The sequence below is a fragment of the Thamnophis elegans genome, chromosome 3, assembly GCF_009769535.1.
Source record: "Thamnophis elegans isolate rThaEle1 chromosome 3, rThaEle1.pri, whole genome shotgun sequence".
Taxonomy (NCBI): Eukaryota; Metazoa; Chordata; class Lepidosauria; order Squamata; family Colubridae; genus Thamnophis; species Thamnophis elegans.
Window position 1 is genome coordinate 8,318,018 of NC_045543.1, and position 13,383 is coordinate 8,331,400.

General features: G+C 42.5%; 1 long non-coding RNA gene across 1 annotated transcript; it reads right to left on the minus strand.

Annotated features, from left to right (window-relative positions):
• Positions 1 to 5,981: 5,981 nt before the first annotated feature.
• Positions 5,982 to 8,945, minus strand: LOC116506804. Its single transcript, XR_004255069.1, has 3 exons — positions 8,905 to 8,945; positions 7,979 to 8,118; positions 5,982 to 6,292 (listed from the first exon to the last, which is right to left on the minus strand). It is a non-coding gene; the product is annotated as an uncharacterized LOC116506804 (long non-coding RNA).
• Between the last annotated feature and the right edge of the window lie 4,438 nt (positions 8,946 to 13,383).

Genomic DNA, 13,383 nt, shown 5'->3' on the forward strand with positions numbered 1-13,383 from the left:
TATTTTTTACTGTTGCCTTTTTGTTACATTTGTTATATTTATGCTGATAAATAAATAAAGGGAGACTAGTATAGATCTATTTAGAGCACAGGTTCGATTCCCAACATGGGTAAGGCTAACTGATGAGAGCTAAATAGCTTGAAATAGATCTATACTAGTCTCCCTTTATTTATTTATCAGCATAAATATAACATATATATATATATATATATATATATATATATATATAATATATATATATATATATATATATATATATATATATATATATATACACACACACACACACACGTATGTATGTATGTATGTATGTATGTATGAATTGAAAATCTAACACAGTGGTGGCAAACCTTTTTCTTACGCCGTGCCAAAATGGCAAGTGTGGGCGCTATCGCGCATGCGTGCCCACTCAATCTCCCTGCCCACCTGCACATGTATGTGTGACCTCCTGTGCATGTGCACGTGACCCCTCCCCAGGCTCTGGAGGCTTTCCTGAAGCCCGGGGAGGGGGAAAGCGGCTTCCCCTGGCCATCTGGAATGGTGAAAAATCTGCTGGCCAGCGCGTGCCAGAGCTGACGGCTGCCATGTCACCAAATATGTCTCTGTGTGCCACTTGTGGCACGGATGCCATAGGCTCACCGTCACGGACCTAGCACATATGAACTAAACATGTTCCAATTGATGAAGCATTGGTTGTTTTTGCATCACTACCATATGGTAAAATATCATGATGATTCCAATTATCTAACAGGGTTAGAGAGAAGGAGATAATTTTTAGAACATCACCAGAATTTTCAGTTCAGAATTCAGAACATTTAATCTCAATTATTGTTCTCTGCATCGCCTGTTGTCTCTACAGCATGTATTACATTAGTATTATATTAATGTTATAATATTCCAGCCAAAGTTCTCCGTATTACTGATTGTAAAGGGAAAATTATGCAAACATTAATCTTACCCACTGAAATCTATTAGGTATTATTGGTTTTGCTAGTTTACATAAATTATATCCTGGGGCTTTATCAGAAATGTATATTTCTGGGGTAAAACAAAACAAAACAAAAAAGCATGATAGAAAGGCACAATAAAAATTGAGAAAATAAGATAGTAAATAACCTGCAGCTTAGCATGGTAAAGGCTTTTTTAAACCAAAGCCTAGAATTCAAACAGCCTGTCCAGACAGCCTTGGAAAGGGAAGTCTCTAATCACCACTTGCTATCGAATCTCACCCACTCTTAACTAGGGATCAATCTAAGTGCCTTGGCTAGGTGCTTCCTAATGAATACGCCCCACAATGGGGATTTTAAACTTTTTCAGGCTGTGGAATCTGTTAAGATTCCAAAGTGTAACCTGATAAAGCATGTCAGGAAAAACTCTCCCTAGTTCTCAAATAGTTATTGGGGGGGGGGGGGGAGTGGAAGAACGACGCATTCAGAGTTGCAAGATTCTGTACATGTAACCTTATAATAAAAGTAATATTTACATTCCTAATTATGGTTCCCTACTGTGGTCTACTTTGAAGGGATCAAGGGAAGGATATGCCGTAGCCAGCTCGCTGTTCTGACCCCCCTCGTCCCACACCAAAGCACGCCGAGCCAAAGAGACTTCAAGGAATTTATTAACAGACAGACAGGTCCTTGGCAGCAAACCAGCACAGACAAGCCTTGGCAGCAATCCAGCCTGCCAAGCTAGCCACAAAAGTTCCCAACATTAGTGAATGCGTTGACTCCTTGTCTCCTTGCAAAAGAGGCGTGTGCACAAGCATTCCTTTTATAGTCTTGAGAGGAGCCTAATTACCACCAGCTGAGAGCAATTATCTCCTGTAACTGTGTAACTGTTCCTTACGCCTATTAGCTCTTCAATGCCGAGCATCCAGGAACAACTCCCTTGGCTTCTCCCCACTGCTCCAATGCATGATGTCTGGATCACACTCCCTTGTCTCCTCCCCACTGGTCCAAGGGTCAGGCGCCTCCTGGTGGCCAATCAGCCTCTCTGCGCCCTGCTCGGAGTCGGGATCCTGTCCAGGGTCCTCCACCTCCTCCAGAGCCGACTGATAGGGCCCCTCGCTGTCGGAGTCTGGTGGCAGCTCCAACGACTCCTGCTGGGCCACAACAGCTTGCCATGGCCAATTTGCCACAGCGCACTGCTACCGCCAACTTGCTGCAGGACAAGGGTTACACTCATAACCGAAGATATGGTGGGGTAGAATCATTAAAGAAAGGCTGCAAAAGGAGGGACAGAATGAAATGTGAATGGCAAAAATTAAAATAATTTTTATTTATTTTAAATAATTCTAATTAATTATTTATTTTAATTTAATTCTTTTTAAATTAAATAGAATTGTTAAATTGTCCCGCAGTGAATTGTCTTGCAATGAGTTGGCCGTGGCGAGTTCGCCCACTGCAAGTTGGCTGTGGTGAGTTGGCTATAGAGCCGAGGTGGCGCAGTGGTTAAATGCAGCACTGCAGGCTACTGCTAGATCAGCAGTTCAGCGGTTCAAATCCCACCGGCTCAGGGTTGACTCAGCCTTCCATCCTTCCGAGGTGGGTAAAATGAGGACCCGGATTGTTGGGGGCAATATGCTGACTCTCTGTAAACCGCTTAGAGAGGGCTGAAAGCCCTATGAAGCGGTATATAAGTCTACTGCTATTGCTATAGCGATTTGGCCATAGCAAGTTGGCCGCAGCGAGCTGGCCGCGGCAATTGTCCTATGTCCTGGTGACACAGCCTGTGTTTTCCGTTGAAAAGGTATCTTTTCAACCCAACTCTAAGGCTTTGTATCACCCAACAGGGTTGGAAAGGCTCCTCCCAGAAATGTTAAGAGAGCTGCTTCCAAACAGTGGTTGCAACAGTGAATTAAATAGTCATAATAGTGTAAGACGCTTCCTTAAATTATTTAGAAACAGGCTTGTCTCCATACCTCCTTCATTCTGCTCGTAAAGAAGAATGCAGGAGGAGTAATGAAGATGCTGCATGATCCCTGTTTTTTTTTTCCACTGCAATCTCTCCAGGTAGACAGGGAAGAACTATGGTGAAGGTTTCATTGTCAATTTTATTGCCTGAGCCAGCAATAAGCCATTTATAGGTAGCAATCTGAAAGGGAAGTCATGATAAGTCCAGCAGCCTCACAGAAACAGGGACAAGTCCAATTTGTTAAGTCCAAAAGTACAAGAACAAGGGAGCATCCCAACAGCTTATTTTGATATCTCAAGTAAGGCAAATTTTGGACAATCCCACCAGTGTTTTAGGCATTCCAAATGCCATGCTCCTTGATTGAGTCATGAAACAGGACCCTGACAGACAACGATTGTCATTATAAGACTACAAAGCACTTTTGTGTAGTGTATATCAGCCCTAACTAGATCAGACCAGGAAGTCAACTCCACAGGATGGTTTAAAACTATTTTTTTTTAAAGACTGATTTTTGCATGACAGAATCTTGCAAGTGTGATTGTGCTGTACCTACACTTCCTTACAGTTCGGCAAATTACCCTCAAAATGATGCTATAGGGCACGGGACACCACAACAACTAGACACAAGGACAGGTTTTTTTTCCTGAATGCCATCACTCCGCTAAACAATTAATTCCCAAAAGATTGTCAAATTGTTTACTAAGACTGTATTGCTATTCTTTCTTCTCATCCTTCCTAGTACCTCTCTCTTCCCACTTATGACGATAACCATGTTGCTTGTATCTTTACAATTTATATTGTTTTATTTGTTTCCTAGTGTAATTTGATTGTTTATTAGTAACCTATGACTATCACTAAGTGTTGTATCTTATGATTCTGATGAATGTTTTCTATTTATTTTTTTCTTTATGTACACTGGTAGCATATGCACAAAGACAATTTCCTTGTGTGTCCAATCATACTTGGCCAATAAAGAATTCCATTCCATTCTGTTCCATTCTATTCCATTCCATTTCATTCTATTCTACCTGCCGACAAAAGTGTGTATAGTCAAGACTATGGTTTTACTAGTTTGCAATGTATGGTTGTGAAAGTTGAACCATAAGGAAGGCTGAGCGCCAAAGAATTGAGGCCTTTGAACTATGGTGCTGAAGAAGACTCCTGTAAGTCCCTTGGACTGCAAGATGATCAAACCAGTCAGTCCCATAGGAGATCAACCCTGACTGCTTATTAGAAGGCCAGATCCTGAAGATGAAACTCAAATACTTTGGCCACCGACCGTATTTTTGGAGTACAAGACGAACCTTTTCTCCCCAAAAAGGAAGCTAAAAATCTGGGTGCGTCTAAAACACTGAATTCAGCATTTTTTTTGCCTCCTGAAACCCCACCCCTTCACCAAATGGCTGTGCATAGCTTGTAGGAGGCTTTCAGAGAGCTCCTGGGGGCTGAGGAGGGCAGAAATGAGCAAAAAATGGGAAGCTTTTTGCTCAATTTTGCCCCCCCCCCAGATCCCCGAAAGACCCTCTATAAGCTTCCTAATGCCCTTTTTTGACAAAAACAGACCCGTTTTCATGAAAAATAGGCCATTTTTTAGCAATAGCAGTTAGACTTATATACCGCTTCATAGGACTTTCAGCCCTCTCTAAGCGGCTTACAGAGTCAGCATATTGCCCCCAACAACAATCCGGGTCCTCATTTTACCCACCTCGGAAGGATGGAAGGCTGAGTCAACCCTGAGCCGGTGAGATTTGAACAGCCGAACTGCAGAACTGCAGTCAGCTGAAGTAGCCTGCAGTGCTGCATTTAACCACTGTGCCATCTAGGCTCTACATTTTTTGCTTGTTCCCCCCGCCAAGGAACACTTCACAAGCTTCCTAAGGGATATTCATGCCCTTTTTTAAAAAAAAAAAAAATGGGCCTGTTTTCTTGAAAAACGGGCTATTTTTGGGAGGTTTGCAGAGTGCAAAAACTTTTTTTTATTTGCCTCTTCAAAACCTTGGTGCGTCTTATACTCTGGTGTGTCTTATACTCTGAAAAATATGGTAATGAAAAGGAAGGATTCACTGGAGAAGAGCCTAATGCTGGGAAAGACTGAGGGCAAAAGAAGAAGGGGACGACAGAGAATGAGGTGGCTGGATGGAGTCATCGAAGCAGCAGGTGTGAGCTTAAATGGACTCCAGAGGATGGTAGAGGACAGGAAGGCCTGGAGGAACATTGTCCATGGGGTCGCGATGGGTCGGACACGACTTTGCAACTAACAACTACAACAATAATTCTATTCTATTCTAGAGAGGCAACGGCCTAAATCACTTGTGAATGTAATTGTGTGTGTTTCTAGATTTAAACGTTGCTTTAGCACTTTTTGCCTATGTTCCAGCGGTGGGATTCAAATAATTTAACAACCGGTTCTCTGACCAGCTAGGTAGGTGGGCTCGGTGGTCATGTGACCATGTAACCATGGTCTTCCGAGAGTGGGCGGCATACAAGCTAAATAAACTAAACTAAACTAAACTCACGTTGATGGGCGCTTCGCCTTAGCTGTTGCAATGTAATAAGGGTTAACCGGAGAGGCAGTTTCTGTAAGCAGGTCAATAAAGATCAGGCTAGAAACAACACCAGAATGTTTCCTTCCTGCCTTCCTTACAGGATTAGCCCTGTAAAGTGGGAAAAAACAAAAGATTTCTTCCAGCAAAAGGTTCTCTGAACTGCTTAGAAAGTTAACAACCGGTTCTCCTGGATAGGTGCGAACTGGCTGAATCCCACCACTGGATGTTCCTGCATGTCTCTGTCAAGGCCACCTTCCTTATTGCCGAGGTGGTGCAGTGGTTAAATGCAGCACTGCAGGCTACTTCAGCTGACTGCAGTTCTGCAGTTCGGCTGTTCAAATCTCACTGGCTCAGGGTTGACTCAGCCTTCCATCCTTCTGAGGTGGGTAAAATGAGAACCCAGATTGTTGTTGGGGGCAATATGCTGTCTCTGTAAACCGCTTAGAGAGGGCTGAAAGCCCTATGAAGCGGTATATAAGTCTAACTGCTATTGCTATTGCTATTTCTATAACCTATGTACCAAGTAGGCACTAACCCTGTACCTTTTAAGAACCATCTGTCTTTAGGACCCAGGATGCCTTTGTAGACTCATCCTCATCTGAAGTGTCTTCCATCTTCATCTTTTAAGGAGGTGAAAGCCCCTAGGTTCTTCCTGGGTAGGGCAGTACCTGCAATTCCTGCTGTTCTTCAGAAGAGGACTCTTCCAGAGAGGAGTGGCAGTTGGTGAATTCAGGTGAAGGTAATTACACCCTTCTGTGGGATCAAAAAGGGTGAGTTCCTAGTTTCGTGGTGAATTCCAACAATGCTTGACCAACCTTAAGTTTCAGCAGTGTCTGTCAAATAAAGTTGCATCCCATCAGTCATCAGAGGGAAATGGTGCATTATGACACATCCTACGTGCATTCTTTTCACAAATGCCTGGAGAGGATATATATCTGCCTCCTCAGAACATCGCATCACATTCTTAATGTACAGTGGTCCTGCAGAACATAAAGTTAATTTTTCTAAGTAAACCAAGCGGTACCCCAGTGCAGACGAAGCTACCACTGAATGACCTACAGTAGCTCTGGAACCTCAGTCTCAAAGAGAAAAAGATAGCAAACATGATCCCCCCCCCCCCAAAAAAAAAAAGTAATGACTCTCAAATTGAATTTGACTCAATAAATCAGTTGACTCTAAAAATATCATAAACCTTGAAAGCACAGCTCAGAGTGTTTTACAAAATTCAGCTGTCACCAGGATTCCATTTCTTTGCATCTTGTTATTCAATCCAGTACCACATAGGGTTTTTAAAATAATATTTGGTATATATTTGGAAATAGTAGGTGGAGGAAGAGAAATCAGGGAGGCAAATAAAAGGCCTTTTGAAGTTGAAATAAAATTTTAAAAATGTACAGTATGTTTGCTCACGTGCAGAAGGGAAAAAAAAATGTTCCCATTTATATGATTTTCATAAGGGCCTGGGGGCAGAGGCAATTTTTAAATATTACAATTTGGGGATATTAAACCATAATGCAGTTACAGAGGAAAGATTTAATAAAAAAAACTCTTAGTATATATGAAAAAGAAGCAACCAACGAATAGAACAACAGTGCGATGCAGCTTTTCATTGCGTGTAATGGGCATTCTTTTTTCTACAATTTATAGAAGAAATCCATAAAGTTTATGGCTTTGATTGAAGATGACATTTTTGCCCAGGATACGTAGGCTAGGAAGGAGGAGAATGCAGTAATAAACCTAAAAGAGTTTGTGAGTAATTACTCCCATGTATATCACAGCTGCTAGAATGCAGGGCCCACTTCCAGAAAGAGGCAATATGCTGAAGATATTATTTTGTATCAAGAACAACTTATTATAGCTGCTATAACAGGCACTCTAAAAAAAAACCAAATTTATTCAGAGAAAATGAATAAATCATGAAAAAGTGCCAATGAAAGAGAAACAAAAGGAAAAGAGCACTTTGCTCATCCTAAGGCAATTATTATATAAAAAGAATATTGGCATTCAGTGGTCTTGAGAGTGCAGATGTGCTATAGCAGTGTTTCTCAACCTTGACAACTTGAAGTCCTGTGGACTTCAACTCCCAGAATCCCCAGCCAGCACAGCTGGCTGGGGGATTCTGGGAGTTGAAGTCCACAGGACTTAAAGTCGCCAAGGTTGAGAAACACTGTGCTATAGGGTTTTTTCCAGACCTCCAGGGACAAGCGAGAAGACTGATCTCAGAATAAATCAACCTCATAAAACTCCTCTGGGTGTCTTAAAATATCTGTGGCTGGTACCTGTCTATGGTTGAAACTCTGGGGTGGATGAGAAAGAGGAACATTGGAGTCATTATCTACCCACGGGGTTGAAAGCTGATTCATTTGGTCACTGCACAGAAAGAGAAGTTCACCAGCGTACTTCATTTCTCTCCCATACTTTTTTTTTCTTTCAAAAAACTTCCCTAATAGAAAGCGCAAAAGGTTCCCCGTGAGGAAACCGACAGGAAAAATGGAGGCTTGGGACAGGAGCTGTTTTACCTTGCCTTCTCTCGGTCATGTGTTATGGAACGGTTGCAAACCCCGAGGCAAAAGCTGCACTTCCCAGATGTGTTTGCCAAGCTACGACCTCAGAGTGCTGCTTCCAGCCTGTCACCTTCTTCCTCTCGCCTTAAGTTCAGCTGAAAAACAAAACAAAAACAAAAACTCGGAGCTTTCCTCAGCCGAGTAGTTCTAATCAGCTGCTGATCAGTGATAAGGTCAAAAAGAGAGCAATGAGCTTGGTTCCAATTAGAGAGCCCTTTTAAGCACTAGATGGGTCTTAATGGAGAAGGCAGGGACTGATCAGACAAAATTATCCTAGGAACTGAGCACTACCCAAGGGACCAGGGCTTCTCTTTGGGTGGAGAGAAGGGGCTCCATTCCCTGTTATAATTATCCTACAGAGGTCAAGTTAAAAAGCCAAATCCACCTTTTCCACTCCTTCAACAATGTTGTGGTGAAGAAAAACGCACAGGCAGGAAGAAGGTTAATGGGAAGGCACCCCGAACAGCTCGTGGGAGCTCCCTTTTATTGTCATACACTGTCTCCGCGGCAGAAGCTGATTCATTGATCAAAGTACACTTGTAATGATTGGCTAGACAAAGCTCATGATTATGTTATCAATGTGGACAGTTAATGGGCAGCTCATGGTTCCTGCTGCAAACAATGTGATGTGCCTACGTGCCAAATCTCATGTCTCACACTTATTAAGGGTTGGTCATTAAGGATCATTGTGCTGACATTGCATTCCTCAGCGTGGTTTGCCAGCTACTGAGAAAGCAACTATCCCCACACAATAGGCTACTACACATTCAAACCAGTAGTGGGATTCAATTTTTTTTACTACCGGTTCTGTGGGCGTGGCTTTGTGGGCGTGTCAGGGGAAGGATACTGCAAAATCCCCATTCCCTCCCCACCCAACTAACCTGCTTTCCAGCTCCGTTCTCCTATTCGGGCAATAAAAGAAGATCAGCTGGGAGGTAGCGGGGGTGCGGCCAGCCTATTTGCCGGTTCTACAAACTACTCCAGATTTCCACTACCGGTTCTCCAGAACCTATCAGAACTGGCTGAATACCACCTCTGGTTCAAACTCCTTGCAACGTGGTTCAAGCATGCACACAAAGTATGCAAAATATATCTGCTACAGAAAACTGTTCACAGTGGTAGAAGTGCACATGAATCCACACACTTTTCGGCACGTGTTTTTCAAAAGAAACAAGCCATCCTAGAAACAAGTAGGAGGAAAAGGGCTAAAAAACCAACAACGGGTTAACCAAGAAAACCAAAGCTGAAGGTTTCTCCTAATTTGTTCAGGGTTTTGACAGAGATGTGTGTTGAACTCCTTAACAGTCCTAAAGGTCATAAATTGATTTGAGAAGCTTAAGTTAGCCCTCTCCAAGATAAGCCACAGTTTCTTATCAGCAACTGATGATGAATAGGAAGCGGGCATCACCTCCAGGCGCAAGATACCTAAGACTGGTGATCACCGAAGAGCCGAGGTGGTGCAGTGGTTAAATGCAGCACTGCAGGCTACTTCAGCTGACTGCAGTTCTGCAGTTCAAATCTCACCGGCTCAGGGTTGACTCAGCCTTCCATCCTTCCGAGGTGGGTAAAATGAGGACCCAGACTGTGGGGAAAATATGCTGACTCTGTAAACCGCTTAGAGAGGGCTGAAAGCCCTATGAAGCGGTATTATATAAGTCTGACTGCTATTGCTATTGCTATTTGAATCTCAAGATTCTCTAGCCTCCATGAATGCTGCGGTTTTAGATGGAGGCCCAGAATGCAGAGATGGTGTCAAGATCATAGAGGTCCTGTTCAGCCTCGCCATTTGTTGGATATTCAAGATTGGATCTGCTTGGATTTTTCTCCTGCTCTCCTTGCTTCTTTGACATGCCAGTGTTAGCTATAGCTTAAGCGGCGTAGAATATTCTGACTTTAAGGTTAATGAAAATGAGAGGGTGCGAGAGGGCAACTGTGACAAAATCCACCTGAATACAAACAATCGAAAGCCTCGCACAGAAATGTAAACACTGTGATTCAAAGCCAGTTTTAATCATTGTTTTGCAATTATTTCTAAATATATGCTTGTCCGATTTGAATTGTATTTAGCGGATGGTGCTTTGTTGTGAATTTTCTATAAATGTAGTTCAATCTATAAGTCCAATTTGGCTTTGTTTAATTTTATGCAAGTATGCAGGCTTGCCAAATACTGAACAGACTGAATAAAGTCTCAGGAGGTAACAGCATGTGGCTGGTATCTAAATAGCTAAGTGGCATAGGAACGCCAAGTGTTTCAAGGACCCTTTAAAATAGGAGTGTCAATTGACGGCCCGTGGGCCCAATGTGTCACGCATCATCCATGCCCACCCCAGCTCCTTTTGGAAATGGGGTGGGGGGAGGGAAGCAATAGCACCTCAATTCAGTATGTCTTGCAAGAAAACTAACTGGATATGTTTATTGTCTTATATTAGACATTATCGACACTTGGAATCAAACTCAACGTCAGAGCCCATAGCTTTTAAAATAAATAAGTAGTTGATAACTGTTAGGTATTTCTTCCCTTCAGCTTCCTGCAACTAAGGTTGATTGCATGCCTAGTCAAATTACTACCTGACAGTTAGAACAATTAATCAGTGGAACAGAAGTTGCCTCCAGAAGTTGTGAATGCCCCAACACTGCAAGTCTTTAAGAAGGTGTTGGATAGCCATTTGTCTGAAACGGTATAGGGTTTCCTGCCTAGGCAGGGGTTGGACTAGAAGACCCCCCCAAGGTCCCTTCCAACTCTGCTATTGTATAAATTGTTTCCAAATCTGCATATGAAGATCTAAATTAACACATGGATACTTCATTTCTCTCTGCTTCCCTTGCAAGTAATGGATGCATGTAACATTCAGCAATAAACCAAGCCAGTCCTAACACCACTAAATGCTCTGGTGCCCTCCATACTTTTCTAGAACTTTTTTTTTTTTAATCCAGCACTGATGCATCAATAGGCAGCAATAGGGGATTTTATGAAAGGACAAGGAGAGAATTCAGTAGAGTCCAGCCATACAAAACAGTGGGAGTGTGGTAGATGGTACACTAACCTGTACTAAAAAACCTCGGGTGTTCTAATCCTTTAAATATACTTCATTTTCTCTCCATGAGTCATTTCTCTTTTCTCCTCTTCTCTTCGGCCCACCACTCCAAAACCTGATAACTGTTTTCATCATAATAAGAAGGGAGGAAAACGCTGGAGATGCTCTGAAGGCAGAATCCTAAGAGGAAGAGAATGGGGATTGTGCAGCTTTATGAGTAAATCAGCAAAATAAAAGTTACGCAAGAAAAGCAAATGCGACCAAAACTGCATACTAATCATTTGCTATGTCAAAAGAAGATGAGGGTTATTTATGATAATTGAAGTCTATGAAAATATTATTATTGATCTCCGTGGGCTGAGGAGCAAGTCTATTTACCTGCTTATTGCTTTACATTTATATGCTATTTACCTGGCATCCTCAGGAGAAAGAGAGTTAGTTGCAATGGCACAGAATAATATACGTGAGGTTTTTTTTAATTATTATTAAGTTTTATTTCATTTTCATTTTTTTAGAATATGTATTGTTTTGGGTGCCTCACCAAAAAATGAAACAAAAAAACACCAATTAATATAATATCAAATGCACATCAAATCATATCAGAGCAGAGGTGGGTTCCTACCAGTTCGCACCTATTCGGTAGAACCGGTTCGTCAAATCTACCGAACCGGTTAGAAGAGGTTCCACCAGTGGACCCGGAAAGCAGGCCACACCTACAGAAGAGGTTCCAAAAATTTTTGAAACCACCACTGGTCCTTGGATGTGATATTCTACACTATCATGCTCATATTTATAAAACTCAGTGCCTCTGTGAAGGTAAGGATGACTACTGCGTTTGTGGTGCAATCAGGACATTGCGTGTGTTGAAGTTGTTTTAACGCAAACCAAAGATGCCTTTTAAAAAACAAGTTTACATCCTATTCTTATGCATGCCAGTGCTGTGTGTGAGGTAATTTAAGGTGGTTCTGACAAGTGTCGCCGGCATCTTCATATCCGGTCACATGGGCGGCAAGCCACTCCCATCCGGTCACATGGGCGGCAAGCCACTCCCACAAAGGAGGCCACACCCACAGAGTAGGTTCGAACCATTTTTGAAACCCACCACTGTATCAGAGTAAGCACTAAGGTGGAGAAGGGAAGGAAAAAAGTCAGCCTCAAAAGTAACGAGGAAAGCTTTCTTCTAAATGGAGTTCTAGATTCACAGAGCTGTCTGTCAAAAGAACCTGTCTAGGCAGATGCATTTCAGTGTAAAGTCAATCATTTTCTCCATCTGCATTAAGAGGATATCATTTCGCCTTCTAAAATGTCTCTGGTGGAAACCTTAGAAAGAAGCAAAATATTGATATTAATGCTGGAATTTACTGTGAGGTAAATTCCATGCTTGAGGATCGGCCTAGGGAGTGAGTATCTATTTAAAAGGCCTATTTAAAAGACTCCTCCCTCCCATCATTTCATTCATTTCATTTCATTTATTATATTTATATGCCGCCCTTTTCCCCCAAAGGGGACTCAGGGAAGGGGGGGGGGGTACAGACAAAAAATAAAAAAATAAAAACGATACATAACAATACATAATTTAAAAACACACAACAGTCATACCATTCAAGACGGGGGCAACAGCTCTTTAGCCCCAGGCCTGTCGGAACAGCCAGGTTTTTAAGGGCTTTGTGGAAGGCCTGGAGGGTGGTGAGGGTTCGAATCTCCACGGGGAGTTCGTTCCAGAGGGCCGGAGCAGCCACAGAGAAGGCTCTCCTCCGGGTAGTCGCCAGTCGACACTGGCCGGCGGATGGAATTCAGAGGAGGCCTAATCTGTGGGATCTAATCGGTCTAGTGGAGGTGATTGGCAGCATATATATACATACATACATACATACATACATACATACATACACACACACACACACACACACACACACACACATACATACATACATACATACATATATCCATCATTAGGTAAGGTGACATATTTCCAGGGCCTATTCCTCTTCAGGTTCTCCATTTGCCACCCTCCAAAACTGGGAGCAACTTCAAAAATGGAGCAGTCATTCGGGAGTTAACACTGTTGTCATATGGTAGAGACGCAAGAGACAAGAGCGTGGGAGGAACAGCTCTAGATGAACAGTTCATCCCCAAACTTCTAAAAACATGGTTGGAATTTAATTGGATTCTTCTGTCTGAGACATTTTTCCTTTGCTTGACATCTATCTTGGGGGAACCGTAAGGATGACTGCGACATACGCCAACCAGTCAGCATTTGTCACTGCCGGTTCTGCTTCCCTCAAACACACAGGCCCTGAACTGACAAAACTGCCTTTTGGCTTC